Source organism: Melanotaenia boesemani, chromosome 17, assembly GCF_017639745.1.
Source record: "Melanotaenia boesemani isolate fMelBoe1 chromosome 17, fMelBoe1.pri, whole genome shotgun sequence".
Classification (NCBI taxonomy): domain Eukaryota; kingdom Metazoa; phylum Chordata; class Actinopteri; order Atheriniformes; family Melanotaeniidae; genus Melanotaenia; species Melanotaenia boesemani.
Genome location: NC_055698.1, coordinates 4,774,527 through 4,791,027, shown reverse-complemented (window position 1 = coordinate 4,791,027; position 16,501 = coordinate 4,774,527). Strand labels below are relative to the sequence as shown.

Sequence of the window (16,501 nt, the reverse complement as noted above, 5' to 3'; positions counted from 1 at the left end):
ATAGGAGAAAGAAAGTCAAGCAAATGTGCAGCATCAGATTAGCTGCAGTAAGGCTGAGATGTGCAGGAGGAAAGGTTAGACTGATTATCTGCATCACGTATGACTCAGTTACAGGATTCAGTGGAACGACAGGTGAAGGGATTTAGTCTGCTCACAGTCTGAGTGTAAACAAGGTGCACCCCCTTGCTAATAGAAGAATGGTACAAACCTTTAGGAAGTATCACAGGAAACAGTAAATCTGTGGCTTCAAAATAAAAAGAAAAGCCCAGGTATTACTGTCTGTCATCATTTCCAAGCAGAATATAATAAGTGCCATCAAAGCTACATAATTATGGAATGATTAGTGGCACAATAAAAAAACCTAGACAAGAAAAAAACAAAAGGGAATATATAGAGAAATGAAGTGTAGCCTGTCTCTGGAAATGGACTAACAGGTAGAACATGGATGGATGGATAAATAATATATATATATATATATATATATATATATATATATATATATATATATATATATATATATATATATATATATATATATATATATATATATAAATAAAGCTGGAAATATAAAGACAAAGAAAAAGACAAATATGTAAGAAAAACAATAAATCACATATGAACTAGTCTAAGCACTGATGTTCTTTACAAACTCCGCCCAGAGACGGATGATTGACAGCTTGGGATGTCAGTAAATAAGAAGAAAAAAAAGAGAAACGTGACCCACCAGGGAGAAAACAAAACCCAGGAGGGAATCTCAGGCCAAACAGAAAGCAAAAATCTATAGCGAAATAACAACTAAATAATCCTTTTTAAAAACGATGGGCCAAAGATGCAATAAAAAGATTATTAAAAATTATTTTTATCGGGAAATAGCAAAGAATAAGGTAAATAAATTAATAAAAATAAATACATTAAATAATAAACAATAAAAATATGGAAAAATATCCAAAAAAAAAGAAGAAAAGATTTATTTATAAACATGGAAATAAATATCTTTATTAAACTAAACAAACAAATAAATAAATAAATAAATAAATGCACAATTAATCAAAAGTTAATTCCAGCTTAGCTTTGTATTTTTCTTTCTTTGTTTTACCCATTCATTCATTCTTTCTTTCTTTCTTTCTTTCTTTCTTTCTTTCTTTCTTTCTTTCTTTCTTTCTTTCTGTCTGTCTGTCTGTCTGTCTGTCTGTCTGTCTCGTGGCCCTCATGTTGTTCCATACAGCCGCTCAGCTTTTACACTGAAACGTCAACCCCATGCAGCGGACTGAGCGCGTGCATCTTGACGCTCCTCCCTGTTGCTGCTGAGCGCGCGCGGCGAAGCGCTCGAGCCGTCCGTGTATTTGCCAGCGCTCCTCACCAGTCCCCCCACGCCGCGGGTCCGGTCGGACTCTGCTGTGACACCACACCTTCTACGTCTCCCCCCGTGGAAGATGGAGGCCGCCGGCTAGATTCAACTTCAGGCTCGGTTCGGCTTTCTTCTTCTTTCCCTCCTCATCTGCGCAGCGCGCTGATTCGGTGAGTGTTCGCACCTGTTCTGCTCCACAGGTAGGACGCGCCGCTTTCGGCTGCCGCGCGCAACCAGAGAGGCTTCCCTGCTTACAGCCAATGACAGACGCAGGGAGGAATCGATAAAGCACGCTGGAGCCATTCTGGGGTTACTGGAAGTGACAGGGCCTATAAATAAAACCCCATGATGTCAGATTATAATCCTGCTCCAGTCATGGAGTCGCTGGAGTGGCTCAGATCTCCAACAGCTACCTGTCACCTCCATGAGCTGAAAGCTTCGTGTGCATCAGCTGTTTCGTGTAAATGCCACTGGCGCCCAGTGGGGAGCTCCGTGGCAGCTGGATTATTTGTCTTGGTTTATTAAAAGCTGTGAAATCTGTGACCTTCATGTGATGAAGTGAAACCACCTTCATCAGGCCTCATTCCAGACGTTATGGAGCTAGTTTCTGATGTGTGGAGGTTTCTGGATGATCACTCTGAGCTTTCAGGTTGGACATGAGGGTCTGAGTCTTAGGTGACTGAGGCTTTAATGGTGAACCCCTCTCATCTTTTCTCTTAATGTCATCATCCTGGCATCTGTTCCATGTGTGTTTAAAGGTCCTTGAACAAGCCAGAGTCTTTATGCTTTAATGAATGTGGAGCTAAAAATATTCAGCCCCAAAACAAGTTTGTTTTACAGCCAGTGGACCCCTCCTGTCTTATGCCTCGTCTTCAGCTCCATGGTGAGGCAGGAAAATCCTCCTCTCAGGTTTTAATGTTTCCCCTGTTAGGTCATGATTGAAAATCGTCTCAGTATCAGTCTCTGATGTGTTTTACATGTTGCAGGAAAACAGGGAGTTGCTGCAGCAGTTTATTCAGTCATGGTGGCAGAAATGATGGAACCACTTTATTATTCAGCACAGCCTGAACCTTCCTCTAGAAATAGTTGTCCAGGATCCTTGTAGGAATTTCCAAAGCTTCTGTTCTCTGTCCAGATGATCCCACACTGCTTTAATAATGTTGAGGTCTGAGTTCTGGGGAGGATCCGTTTCTCCATCAGATCCGTTCTCACTTCCTAGGTTGATTCTCACTTCATAGTCTTAGATGATTGGGTACTCTATTCAGTTTTTCTGGTACCAGTTTGCGTTCACACCAGAGCTTTTGACCTGAATCCTAGTTCAATAGGTTGGGAAGTCTGGTACGACTGGGGAGGTGTGAATGCATAACTGAACTATAAAAACCGTAGGTCTTGGTCCATTCCAAGCGAACCACATACAGGAAGTGGACTACAATGTCCAACACCCTGCCGGTACTACACATGGTATTGTGGGTAAACACAACCAAAACATTTCATACCCTCTGTACCCCCATTTTCTCTGTACCCTCCGTATCCTCTGTACCCTCCGTACCCTCCGTATCCTCCGTATCCTCCCACCACAGAGCCTCTCTGTGATTTGTTGACATAAACACCACTTCCTGTCTGAAATTACAAGGATTTTTATGTTTGTATTTTACTGATTTTATTTGTTTGTTTAGTTATGGTGATGCTCATTAACATTGTACACACAGCAGAGACGGTTTCTGGGTCATGTGATTGGAATCAGATGTGATGTTCTTGGTTTTTATTAATTTTTAGTAAGTCAGTTACTGGAACAAAAGAGGAAAACCATTTGGTGAAATAGAACATTCTTCACATGGACATATGACTGGGTCTGGTCTTGGCTGAACTAATCTGGTTGATATTTTATAGGAAGTGACATGATCTGCTGAACTTCCTGTTCTCTCTGCATCCAGCTCTTTCCTGGATCCGGGCATCACGGTGCGTTAACAGAGGAGAGCAGGCGGACGGTGGCATCCTCCCATCTGTTCTGACCCGGAGGGGGCAGACGTAGCTGGTTGCTCAGCCTAGGGCTGAATAAATTATCGTGCTTAATGATCGCGATAAATTTTTATTCAGCGTCGTTTGTGTGGCGGATTGAAGATCTCCAAAGAGACGTAGAGCAAATTTAGTCAATATGCAAAGAATGTCAGTGACTGGTTCCCTCAAAAACCAGCAACACAATATCTGTTCAATTGTTTAAGGGAAACCACCCATGAGATCACACGGAAAGCATGAAAATGCACCGAGCGGCAGAGTGCAGGCATTGGGCAGGGGCAGTGTTGGACAGGTGCAGGCATCAGAAAGGTGCAGGCATTGTACAGGTGCAAGCATTGGGCAGGTGCAGGTGGTGGATAGGTACAGGTGCAGTTGTTTGACAGGTGCAGTTGTTGGATAGGTGCAGGTGTTCTACAGGTGCAGGTGTTCTATAGGTGCAGGTGTTATGCAGGTGCAGGTGTTGTGCAGGTGGTGGACAGGTGCAGGTAGTGAACAGGTGTAGGTGGTGTGCAGGTGCAGTTGTTGGATAGGTGCAGGTGTTCTACAGGTGCAGGTGTTCTATAGGTGCAGGTGTTATGCAGGTGCAGGTGTTGTGCAGGTGGTGGACAGGTGCAGGTAGTGAACAGGTGTAGGTGGTGTGCAGGTGCAGTTGTTGGATAGGTGCAATTGTTGGATAGGTGCAGGTGTTCTACAGGTGCAGGTGTTATGCAGGTGCAGGTGTTGTGCAGGTGATGGACAGGTGTCCCTTCGGGGCCCTTCACTCTGGTAGCCATGGATGGTCGGGTCCTAGCTGGGTCGGTGGCAACCAATTTTGGCACTCCGGGGCCTGTGCCCTTTGGCCAAGGGGGGCTTTTGCTGGGGCCTTCCTCTGCCGCCCTTGGGGTGTGTCCGGGGAAGCTAATCCATATATTCTGTATCTATCATTGTTAACAGCTGACACGAGCTGAATGTGTGAGTTTCTTTGTAAGTGTTGCCTTCAGTTGGCTGCAGAATCAAAGCTATTCAGATCTTACAAATACTGGGCTGATCTGCTTTAACAAGGACTAAAGCTGATATTTTCTAACTGATGATATTAAACAAATTTAAAGATTTTCTTTGCGGCCATCTGAACATACAGAGACATGAGCCCCAGTATAAACCAGTCTGTAGAAGATGGAGTTTTTAATCCCAGTATTAAAGTATAAACCAGTCTGTACAAGCTGGAGTTTTTAATCCCAGTATAAAAGTATAAACCAGTCTGTACAAGCTGGAGTTTTTAATCCCAGTATAAAAGTATAAACCAGTCTGTACAAGCTGGAGTTTTTAATCCCAGTATAAAAGTATAAACCAGTCTGTACAAGCTGGAGTTTTTAATCCCAGTATAAAAGTATAAACCAGTCTGTACAAGCTGGAGTTTTTAATCCCAGTATAAAAGTATAAACCAGTCTGTACAAGCTGGAGTTTTTAATCCCAGTATAAACCAGTCTGTACAAGCTGGAGTTTTAATCCCAGTATAAACCAGTCTGTAGAAGCTGGAGTTTTTAATCCCAGTATAAACCAGTCTGTAGAAGCTGGATTTTTTAATCCCAGTATAAACCAGTCTGTAGAAGCTGGATTTTTTAATCCCAGTATAAACCAGTCTGTAGAAGCTGGATTTTTTAATCCCAGTATAAACCAGTCTGTAGAAGCTGGAGTTTTTAATCCCAGTATAAACCAGTCTGTAGAAGCTGGAGTTTTTAATCCCAGTATAAACCAGTCTGTAGAAGCTGGAGTTTTTAATCCCAGTATAAACCAGTCTGTAGAAGCTGGAGATTTTAATCCCAGTATAAACCAGTCTGTAGAAGCTGAAGCTTTTAATCCCAGTATAAACCAGTCTGTAGAAGCTGAAGCTTTTAATCCCAGTATAAACCAGTCTGTGGAAGCTGGAGTTTTTAATCCCAGTATAAACCAGTCTGTAGAAGCTTGAATTTTTAATCCCAGTCAGCATCAGACATGTTTCTCAGCTGTCGGATTGGGAGGTAAAATGATGTAAAATGAATGTATGAATAGATGTAGCAGCATAAAGGCCGATCAGAGGAAGAAAGCAGAATTTATTACCAACAGAACTTTGTAGAAATAACACACAGATCAACAGTGAACAAGCCTTTTCTCATCTCATCGTTCTCTCAAGTCTTGGCTTTCAGGAGAAAAAATATTGGCATTGAGACAAACACACAACAGAAACTATTTCCATGTTTCCACTTTTTCCTCATTTCCAGTTATTCCTGCTACTATTTACCTGCTATCCTCACTAAACCAACTCCAGCTCAGCTGCTTTGTGGCGCCACCGTGCATCAGAAACGTCTTCTTGGCTTTATTCCAGCCATAGAGGAGCATTATTTTTCTTCTTTTCACACACACATAGAACTTTCTGCTCACCGGTTGATCTTTGGCTGCTCCTGATTGGACGTTACCGTCAATCTAAGCTCTCTGATTGGTGGAAAGTTTAATGGGAAGTGGCTTCATCATCATGTTGAGGTCTAAATAGAGGTCTCTTAGCAACATAGTAGTGATAGTGATCTTTTTATGATGAAATGTGATAAATAATGCTGTTATCATGGATCATTGTGGATTTACCAGATAGTCTCTGAATAAAACTACATTTAGTGACTGGATTGTAAGCCTCCTCCTGGACGGGATAGAAATGCCTGGAAAACTTCCTTGGCTGCAGTTCTTACAGCCTCTCAGAATGAGGCCTGTACATGGATGACATTTGACAGATTGGTTTGGATGCCTGTTTCTAGGACAGAGGGAATTCCTTGTGGTAATTACAGGGGAAAGTGAAGCAGCTGGCTCTATTGTATGTCTGGATACAATCAGACACTGAACCGGGGATTGGGTGGATGCCCTGGGAATTACAATAAAGCCTTTGTCTCCACAGAGGAACCATCCTATGTCACTTATGTGCAGAGAGAGGTGAAGGTCAGAACAGTCTAATATTGCTCCACTGTTCCCATCACGCCTACTGCCTCTTACGTCCTCCACAGCCAGGTGGGAAAGGACTGACAGAGATATTTTAATAGCAGAAAGATGAAAGTAGCGTCAGCCAGCACATAGGTTGCAGTAAAGGCCAATGGGCTTTACAGAAGCAGCATCTTGGCCTACATTCTCATAGGTCAACGGTCGATACAGAGGAATAATGAAGGAGGAGAATTTAGGCTGGCAAGTTTCTGTCTGCATCCTCATGGTGGCATTAAAACTCACGGTCCATAGGAATTTAATTCAGGGCCTGGTGGTGAAATCGTCGGTGACAGGTTGCAGAGAGGCACATTTCAGACCAGGAAAGATGGGGGACTTTTGCCTCTTATAGATATCTGATAGTAGCCAGCAGGTTAGAAGGAAGGAGGATGAAAACATCATGGCTTCATCCAGACACCAGCATGGTCATTAAAAACCTTTATCTGCTGAAGTTTCAGCTTGATAATATCACTCTATCACACCTTTTTTCTTTTTCCCCTTTCTGATGGGTTCAAGAGCCTTCATTCTCTGTTTAAAGGTGCACTATGAAAGATTTATATATTTATATATATATATATATAAATATATATATATATATATATATATATATATAATGAACTGAATGAAGAAATGATTTTCAGAAGACTCACCAGGACCACTTGGACTTGATGTCTGATAGCAGATGGCTTCGTCCATCATTTATACAACTTATGTTCCTCCCCTGCAGCGTTCATATTAATAGTATGTGTTCCCTGTTCTGACCTCATCACCATCTTCTTACCTCACTATAAGAGTAGATGTCCGAGTACTTCAACTTATTGGTTATCATTTTTAGACTTTGTTTACTGTATCTGTCACTTTTATCTTTATTGTGGTGTGTATAGATGTAATATTTCATCTTGCTGTCCTGTGTTGTAGTTTTTCTTAGTCCAGGGATGAAAAATAGCTAAATTTGGCAAACTCTGGTACGTTTACAGTAATGTCCACTGTAGCTGGGATTTTTGGTGGTTCACCACTGTGACAAGGCGCCTGCATGCCCCAAATCAGCTAAATTTTGGGGCATGCAAGAAATATCTGGAGACCGTCTGAAATGATCTCGTGACCACTTGGGGGTCCCCACCGGCCCCTTTAGTGTGTTACCTCTCCTCTGTTGAGCCTGTTGTTGGTGCATGTGTCCTGCTGTGAATTAAATGGGCAGTGTTTCCCAGACCTGAACACCATGCCTGGGCTTAACTGAAGAAGTGATTTACAGTGTGCATCTTAGACCTGCCTGGTCATAAGTTACAATGGATAGATGGATGGATGGAGGTAAAATTTTCTCTTGTTGGTGCGCCTGTCTGATGGTTGTTGCTGATGTGTGGCCTAATTAGACGTTTAGTATTTGAGGCCCAATTAGCTGGTTAGTGTTGGCCATGGTGCAGGAGCAGCCGGTGCTGTAACAGCATCACTGTTGACACCACGGTCTCCTCCGGATCGAGTCCGAGCTCCAGGACGGCCTTGGTTTCTCTGGTCCAAACAAATAGCTATAGACTGAAATGTTGATGCGATGGCTGCGAAGGCCGTCCTACCGCCATCATTTATGCTTTACATGGGGCAGATTTCCTTGCCTTACTTCAGCTACCAGGGTTAGGCTGAGGCTGACAGCGGCTGAATGCGTTTGGAAAAAGGATGGTGGTTTTGAAGCCATTTCCCATTTAGGGGATGAATAAAATGAATCTGCTGACCTGCATGGCACCTCATTTAAACCTTTACTTACCTTTGATCATTTCAGGATTTACTTTCCATTAACCTTCAGCCTGTATATGTATGTCAGAATGTTTACTGGATTTATTTTATAAGGTTATAGACTTTCATTTTAATTGTCAGATAAATATTTTATCAGCATTTGTGTAAATAAAGTCAAAAGTCTTAAGCAATTGGATAAAAGTGTGAAATGTGTTGTAGATTCTCATGCTGTATGAGTCTAGTGGCATGAGACTGAGCCTCAGTGCCGGACCAATAAGTTCAGCCCACCGGGCAGTAAGTTCAGCCCACCGGGCAGTAAGTTCAGCCCACCGGGCAGTAAGTTCAGCCCACCGGGCAGTAAGTTCAGCTCACCGGGCAGTAAGTTCAGCCCACCGGGCAGTAAGTTCAGCCCACCGGGCAGTAAGTTTGGCCTCTTGCTTGACAAACAGGACGCTCTGCAGGATTAGGACAGTGTGTGCTTGACTTTATTCTGTGGTCTATGTTGAAGATTAGTTGATCATCTGAGGTAAAGCTGGACATGACGTGCATGCATCTCTCTGAACGGTCTACTCTGGTTGTCATGCTCTGTATTTTGCCCCGGGACCTCCGCCAGCCCTGCTTTCCAGCCATTCTCTGCAGCTTTCAGTCAGCTGTGCTAATTGCTGTAAATTGCTGGTGCTGTTTTGTTCTGATTGACCCTCATGAAAAGCTGCTCACTCTGTTTCTTAATTGCTAATGTTTGGCCATTTGTCAGCCTCTTCTCATGTAAGGGCTTCTTGTTATTGCACATTAAGTTCATTACACCATATCATTAAATCACACACCAACAATATCCACCATAATATTAAAAGCTAAAGTTTTAAATTGTACATAATTCCATTGTTTTACTAAAACAACTCTGTCCATAATCCACTCTTAAGAAGGTTTGCAGGTAGGTCTGTCTAGTTGAATCTGTTGCATTGACACAGAGAATCTTTACAAACATCACTGCGAACGCTAACTTGATTAGATGGTAATGTGGAGTAAAAGGAATCAGTGGGCGTGTCCTTTCTGTAGTCAGCTACCCATCTAGCCAATGGTAAGCCAACACTACCACCTGTACTGGCCTGTGGGAAATAAGCTCATAGCTCAGCTGTTCATTTTTAGGAATGACCAGTTTGACCACGGAGGAGTGAAAATCAGCTTCTCAGACCTCCAAAGACCTGCAGAACCAGTGTGTTGCTAGCAGGGGATGCCAGTTGCTGAGCAAGTCATACTATTGATCAACCAATTGAGGTTTGCTGCATATAACATATGAATCAAGAATCAAGGAATCTTTATTATCCCGTGAGGGTGATTTGTTGTACAGCAAACAGTAAAACAATCAGTCAGTGCGCAATCATACAAACAGCAATAAACTTCTAAAAGGGCTATGATATATAGTTAAAAAAATAAAAACAGAAAAATAGAGTTACTTACTCAGCTTATTCAACAGGGTGATAGCTGCAGGGACAAAAGAATATTTATGTCTATTAGTCTTGCTTCTTGGATGTACCTGCACCCTGATGGAAGTAGCAGGAGCTCAGGAGCCAAGAGGGGCTTTGATCTGCAAGGGCTGAATGGGCCTTGTTTAGCACTCTGGTTTGATACAGGACTAAGAGGTCGTTCAGGGAGATCCCTGTAATTTCCCCACACAGTCTTACAATCCCCTGCAATCTGTTCTTGTTTTGTAGGAATAGGAAGCCATACCAACAGATAAAAGAAAAAAGTTTAAAGGGATTTAATAAAACAAGAATAAACCATTTGTATAAAAGTCCTGTCAACATTAAAACTCTGAAGCTTTCGATAAAAATACATGCGCTGGTGAGCTTCCTGCACACAGCGTCGACATGAAGGTGGGTGTCCAGGTATTTATAAGTGTTAACCACCTCTTCTGCTTGGTTTTCAATGCTCACTGGAGAAATGTTTGGCAGATTTTTCCAAAAGGAAATGCACATTTCTTTTGTTTTACTGGTGTTAATATTTAAAAAAGATGACCTACACCGGTCGGTAAATTCCTTCACTACAGGTCTGTGATCAGGGTCATCACTGCTCAGCAAGGATACGATAACTGAGTCATCCGCAAATTTAACAATATTCTGACCTACATGTTGGCTGCGGCAACTTTTGTATATAAAATGAATAAAAAAGGTGAGAGGACGCAGCCCTGGGGGGATCCAGTGGAAGAGGTGAGGGTGTCTGACAGAACACCATTAACTCCGACACGTTGTGGCCAATCTGTTAAAAAGTTGACCAGCCAGGCTACAAGACCAGAATCAATGTTATGGGAGTCTGTTAATCTTTCTGCTAAAACATGTGGCTGAATGCCGCTAAAGGCAGATGAAAAGTCAACGAATAAAAGACGAGTGAAGGACCTGCCTCCCTTAAGGTGGGTTAAAACTAAATTCAGCAGGGAGCCTACTGCATCCTCAACACCTCTGCCTGACCTGTAAGCGAACTGCAGCGGGTCTAGATTTTCCTGGACCCAGGTCAGAAGTGAATCCTTGACAATTTTTTCAAATGACTTCATGACCAGGGAAATTAGTGCAACAGATCGGAAGTCGTTAGGAGTTTTGGGAGATGCAGATTTGGGTACCGGAACAATGATAGAATCTTTCTAGAGTGAAGGGACCTAATGAAGCTGGAGGGATGTTGAAAAAATAAAAATAAATATATCTGCCAGCTGGACAGCACAGTTTTCAAGGACCTGCCCTCCAATGCCATCAGGACCAGGACTTTTCCTCTCCTTAACTCCACAAAAGAGTTTAACAATGCTCCTCCTTTTGACAACACTGCTCTGAGAAGAGATAATATTTCTGAAAACACACAATTCTTCACTAAAATCACAGATGTTAAAATGGTTCAAAAAACCTGTTCAGTTCATTAGAGAATGCCAGACCAGACCTTCCATTTAGGGAGACATGACATTTCTTTGGTGGCATCCCCATCATGGATTTCGCCCCCCTTCCATGCTGCCTGCACTGAACATTCTCTCAACCTGGTCCTTGTACCTGCACTTTGCAAGTTTGAGCTCCTTTTTTAGCTGGTTTTGAAGCTTTCTCTGTAGTGTAATATCACTCTGTAAGAAAAAAATGTATTTTTGGTTAATTATATTTTTGACACTTTTTGTCACCCAATGATTTTAACCAATGATTCTGGGCATTATCTGATGAGTTAGAAGCTGTAATGGCTAAATGAACTCTATCTCTCCATAGTAGAAGAATCTTTAAAAAAATCCTGGATCCAGGCGGTGATCTGGTTCATCTAATCACTTATTCTTTTATTTAATTTCCTGAACATTTTATCAAAGTCCAGACATAACCTTTTGAGTTATGTTGCTGACAGACAGAAACGCCACCACATACACGACGTCCTCCGTGGTCAAATCAAATCTTTATTGAATCGTATCATATCAGCAAATATCATGACATTTTTTAAATACCATGATGAAAACTAAATAATATAATAGTTTCATACTTTTATCTTCCGTACAGGCTTAATAAACCGGATGTAAATATCAACAACCTGCAGAATTATACAGGTTTTTATGAACAGCTCACCCTCCCATTACAGCATTACAGTGACAATTTAAACATCATATGACTACACGCTGCGAAGTCATGTCACAATTCCAAACTTCATAACAGAACCATTTTCCATTAATGACTGAAATGTGGTGATAAAATAGAAAAACATCAATTTAAACAAATGAAACTTCTTAAATGTTCTGATGAAACTGTTCCATTCAGTTCAACTGCTCTAAATGTTCTCAGAGTTCAGACCTCAGATAACGTGTTGATGTTAATAAAACCTACAAAAAATATTGGATCCATTTAAGCTGTAATAAGATTAGAAATCACTACAATGATGGTTCAGCCGTTCACGTTCCTGCGATATGCACTTTCCCGCGATGTGCACGATGTTCTCGGCTCCACAGCAGGAGAAAAACTTGGGAAGCTGGACCGAAGGTGTCCGTCTCCTCCTGGTAGAGTTTAAAAAACGCTGATATCTGGGTCTGATTTTCAGCTGGGTGACGTGTTTTCCGACGTGCTCTGAATGTGGCACAGCAGAGGTGTACTCACCTGTGTGTACGAGTGTGTGTGTGGTCATATCAGAGCGAAGCTCTGAGAGCAGCTCTGGCCTGCTGCCATGGAAATCAGATAAATAACATCAGACTGTTTAGTTAAAGAACAAAGTAGAAACCGGTTCTACCTGAACTGGCGCTGTTTAGAAAACCTGATCAAGATGAATGAGCTTGACCTTCTAGGCGTGAAGGTGGGTCTGGTAGGGAGGGCGGGGCGCCCCGCCTTCGTAACGGTAGGGGAAACGCTATCGTTAATGTGTGGTATCGCTGGCAGCAATGCGCATGGAGTCGGCCTTGGTGATGGGGATCGCCTGTGTGACCTTAATCTGGGAGATTTGGATGGTAAAGATAGGACTGTTACCAGGTGAACCACTCTGTGTTGCATTGTTTGTATGACGAGTGCTTTAGAAATAAAGATTGATGCTTTTACATACTTGCTGACATCCACTCCTCCTGATGATTGTCTGCTTTGTTTTCCTGCAGAGGCTGTTGGGTGATTTTTCTTTCTTTACACATGTTGTTTGTTTTTGTTTTACTGTCTTTTTTGTTTCTGTTTCGTTCTTTCACTTTATTCCTTCCTTTGTTTGTCCAGCCAGGTCCAGCATTAATATAAGAAGGAAGAATTGTTTGTCATCATGCAATACACTTAAAATTTTCATTTTTACTCTTAGCATCAGAAAGAAATTTAAAAAATATACAAACCAATGAACAACCTGTACTGTATATACAGTGAAAATACAACACAGCAGCCAGACCATCATTCTGCTGGGATGATGCTGGACAGGATACGGTGTAAAAAAAAAAAAAAAAAAATTGAAAATCCCCCAGTATATGGTTTATAGATTCTAAACTGGAAACACATGCAGCAGTCGTGTGGTTTCCTGGTTTAAAGACACATAAAAAGAAGACACTTAAATATTCTTGACCACACTTGTAGCAGAAGACCTTGACTGTTCCCCCCCCGAAGCCAATGATCTACAGAGCAAAAACCTGATTCTTTTTCTGGCTTCTGAAACATGAAAGCAGGCAGTTGTGGTAAGAGGATGAGGAGGAGGAAGAGGAAGGGCTTGGTGAAGGTCTGCTGGGATGCTTGTGAGATCTGAGGGGAGGCTGCTATTGCGCTGTCTCATTGGATCAGTGTCACAGTGCTGTTTCTCTGTGGCGTTTTACTGCCGCTGCTCAGGAAGAAAAACTGAAAAACCAAGCAGACTTGAGCTGCCGTGCATATGCATGACCTTCTGTGCACCTAGTGAACAGTGTGATGAGCGCAACCTGCTTCTATCTTTCACCTTGAAAAAAAATGCTATTTTATGCAAATAAATTTGCACCGCATGTATTTTATAGCATCTCACATATAACAGCCTTTTTTTTTTCCTGAATCAGGTTTTACTAATCAGGTAAATTTCTAGACAATATTTCCAGCTATTCCAGTTGAGGTATATTTATGTTGTCATCATTACGTAGCACTGATCCCAGCTTCCCCACATCTAATGTGATAACATATCTCCATGAGCAGACAAAACAATGATAATAGCAACAATGCAGCTCCTATGAAAGCTGGTCTTCCTCCTTGCTGGCTCCCCTCCTCCACTATATAGCTGTCTTTGTAACAATGCAGCGGTTTCCATGGCAGCTAGTGCACGTTAAGCTTTAGGATAACAGTGGAAGGGAAAAGTGGGAGAAGGAATAATCACAGAGTAAGAGGGACTAAAAATAGTGAGGGACTTAATCCCAGGCATTATTTATTCATCTAGAACTTGTCGTGTCTGCCCTGGCTGTGTCAACATCCTTTCTTCTGCAGTATCTGACCTCAGCCCCCACAGTCTTACGGACTGACTAATACCCCGGCTACAGGGAGGGAGGGGGATGCGGTCGCTTCACAAAGACCAGACACCCTGGATGAATGTGCTGCACAAGGGTCGTATTTGCTGTGGTGAAGCCTCACTGTTCATCCTCATCAAGCATTGCAGGAAGCTGGAGCTTTAAAAACATCCACAGTGAGACGAGGGGGGAAGTGAAGAGCAACGACCCCACCGATGAGCAGAGTACTCTGCCACTGGCTGGACTTAGTGACAGCTGAGGTAAAGGCTGACGTGAAGGTGATGAAGACGCTGCATTATTTTGCTGTAACTGGCCTTGGGCAGCAGGCAGGACCAGACGGCTTGGCTCTCGTCATCATCATCATCATTATCGTCCCCACGTTCAGAGTAAAGATGCTCGAACTGGTCTCACTTTCTAAAGGACCAGTGATGATGTGTTTTCAGAGGTTATATCAATCCCAAAGTAATGGTTCTTTCCCACTAGTACCCACTTAGCCCAGCCCAGAACCCCTCCTGATTTGTAGATGTTCCTATCAGGATTTTCCTGGGGTGAGTAGATACATGTTTACCACCTGCTCTGTCGGGGTTTGAAGGTGCGGAGCTGGGCAGAAAACCATGACATGTGGAGATAGCAGGCCACTATTGATGAGAATTTGACATCATGGGATGAGTCATGAGAGCGATTCCTGACCCCGCCATCTTAAAAACCCTAAGGTGGATAACAACGCTGGCATTAAACTAAGAAGCATGTAAATCATGAGCTCAACGTCCTCCATTGTTGTTCCATGTGTGTCCTTAATTTGTATACATGCGTACAGAGTATTCCAGTCCCACAGCCAGCTTACAGTTCCCTCCGGGTCCTGCGTATATGCCGCTCAACCATCTTCAGGCTGTGGACAAAGTAAATATTAGTGCGCCATCAAAATGAGTCACAGAATTTTAGGTTAAAAACTTAGTGATGCTTTAAGAAAAAAGACATGAGAGACACTGCTTGAGGTGTAAAGGCCCATTTATGCTCTTTATGTACGTAAAGAGCTAGGTCCGTTTCGAAGGTCATCATACGTCATCATACGTTGTCATCCTCATGCTTCCATGCATCTGTAGCGTTGCCATGAATGTTAAGTCAGTTCCTCCACTAGTGGGCAGTGCTGAGTTCAGAGTTCAGTCCCGCAAGCCAGCGTCTGTTTCAGACACCGTTAAGCAGTGGTAATGCGTCGCTATAAAGTTGTTTCCAAATGCCCAGCATGCCCTAAACACTTGCATATAGTCTTTATTCAAAAACTCACGAAATGTTCTATTCACAACAGCTGTTGTGCTCATCTTCATTGTTCTTCTGCTTTTTTGTTATGCATGTAACTGATGCAGAAGACGGATGAAAATGTCTGTTCGTCTGTGTCCGTCTTCTGCGTCCAGCATAAATGGGCCTTAAAACTGTATCATAGACATGCTAACTTGGGTTTTAGGTCAGTCTACAATCAGTGTGTGTGTGGTTAACAGCAACATCAGCAGCAGGTTCAGGAGACATACAGTGTCCATGAACACCAGTTTAAATACCATGACAGTTTAATCCCATTAGCAGAAAAGACGTGGGGGGCATCTTACATCAGCTGAACTCCTCATCTTGCTGTTTGGACATTCTGCCCACAGAGTTGTTTAAAAAGGTTTCAGAGACTCTGGAGCCAGATCTGGTACAGATTGTGAACTTGTTAATTTCTGGCATCTTCCTAGAGCTTCTAAAAACAGCTGTAATCAAGCCTCTGCTAAAAAGGGACAATCTAGACACAAATGAACAACTACAGGCCGATCTCAGATCTTCTGTTTTTAAGTAAGATCATAGAAAAAGCCGTTTTTATTAGCTAAATGACTTTTTAACACAAAACAACTGCTATGATGTTTTCCAGTCAGGTTTTAGACAGCACCACAGCACTGACACTACTCTGACCAAAGTCATTAATGACATATGTTTGAATACAGTCTTAGTCTTAATGGACCTCAGGGCTGCATTTGATACAGTCGATGACAATATATTACTTCATTTAGATCCAGGTAAAAGACTCACCTGTTCTCTGCTGCATTTCACCAGGTTTTAGTCCAGATTTGCATCTGGTTCTTTTAAGCTGGAATTTTTAAACTTGATCATGTTTTAATACTGTTTTTGTCCAATGTTCTTTTTTCCTTTTTCTTCTGTTTTTCTTGTATTCTGTGAAGCTCTTTGAATCACCCTGTGGTTGAAGTGTGTCACAGACAAGTCTGTCTTGCCTATTAGAGTCATTTGCCTTCAGACCGGTGGATCTATTTTTAAGCCTCTTTGTTTTCAGTTCAATTAAATTCAGTTTATTAAATTCACATCTACAAGCGGTTCAAAGAGACAGTCAACCAGGTCAGACCAATTTAATGCAATTATATTGTTATTAGATCCAGTTTGCTTTAATCAAATTATTGTCCAAATAATTCTAATCCAGTTATGATGTTTGATGCACATAGACAATCAAGAATAAGTCAGTGAAGGAAAAG

The 16,501-nt window shown here is 42.1% G+C and overlaps 1 protein-coding gene across 2 annotated transcripts in view; it reads left to right on the top strand.

Moving 5' to 3' along the window:
• The first annotated feature begins 1,271 nt into the window (after nt 1-1,271).
• pkib (protein kinase (cAMP-dependent, catalytic) inhibitor beta) overlaps nt 1,272-16,501 on the top strand; it is a 42,238-nt gene continuing 27,008 nt past the window's right edge. The window contains exon 1 of one of the 2 annotated variants that reach the window (XM_041966900.1): nt 1,272-1,518. The gene's annotated coding sequence lies outside the window, so the exon portion shown is untranslated. The remainder of the gene's footprint in view (nt 1,519-16,501) is intronic. The other variant, XM_041966899.1, reaches the window with a different exon arrangement.